Source organism: Cebus imitator, unplaced genomic scaffold (assembly GCF_001604975.1).
Source record: "Cebus imitator isolate Cc_AM_T3 unplaced genomic scaffold, Cebus_imitator-1.0 Scaffold165, whole genome shotgun sequence".
NCBI classification, from domain to species: domain Eukaryota; kingdom Metazoa; phylum Chordata; class Mammalia; order Primates; family Cebidae; genus Cebus; species Cebus imitator.
Genome location: NW_016107480.1, coordinates 1674727 through 1675943, shown reverse-complemented (window position 1 = coordinate 1675943; position 1217 = coordinate 1674727).

Genomic DNA, 1217 nt, shown 5'->3' with positions numbered 1-1217 from the left:
AAACTTCTTAGCCTGACATTTGAGGCTTGCCCCATCTGAATTGTACTTCTAGTCTGTCGTGATTCCTTTATGAACGCTTGGTCCCGCTTCACCCAGACCCAGAAAATGCATCTTCTAGCTGATGCCACAGCCACAGCTCTGCCTGGAATAACCCGAGTCCGAGTTGTAATGTAGTTTGCATTTCAAGCTCTGGTTGCTCTAGGGAGTTTCTCCAACTATTTCCACCCCTTCCCCTCAAATTCTTCTCTTGTCTTCTGTCCCCTTTACTTGGGAGGTGGCTCTTTCTTCTTCTGCTGCCCGATTGGGCCTCCCCACTTGGCTTGAAAGTCCCTTAAAGACGGAATTTTGTTTTCTTCCTTTTTAAAATTTGCATTGTCGTAAATATTACAACTGTTGTCAGTTATTGCTGAAGATGGTAACGATATTTGCAATTTTTTGGGGGGTACTTTATGCACTGTACTGCATATTTTATACATATCATCTCATTAATTCTCCAGTTATCCTATGACATTATACCTGTATTTTAAAAGAGACAATGAAAATTAGTTTCATTCTGCTAATAGTTGGGGAAGGCTGGTTGTACTCTCCACCATTCAACGATGATGGGCCAAAGTGGTATGCATTTAAAATTTGGAAATACAGCTAGTGCTCGACTTACGAACATGATTGGGACTGGCAGACCAGTCGTAACACGATTTGGTCCTAAGTTGAGTGGGTACATGTACAGTTGAAATGGTGAACGTGGAGATGGTAGTGCTGCCTGAAGCTGGTCCGCACTGTCATACGCCCAGCTGGGCAACGTTTGCGCTGCCAGACGCGGAGCAATTGTGGCTAGCGATTGTGGTCGTAAAGTTGAATGGTCGTAAGTTGCATAGGTCATAAGTCGATCAATACCTGTAGATAGCAGGAAGGGACAGTGAGGTTTCTAATGTGATCTGAATACTACTGTGGAGCCTGATACCAGAGAAAGGTTAAAGCCTGTCGGCAAAACCAACACACACACACACACACACACACGCATACACACTCTCGCACACACACAGTCACACACACGCACACACAGTCACACACACACACACACACACATACACACACGTGTGCACACACGCGCACACACACACACTTCTTTATGTAAAGCTGGTTTTCATTTTTGTTTTCCCATGAGAAGATGAAGGGACAGAAATTCAATCAAATCAGTGAATGGAAAACACTGACAA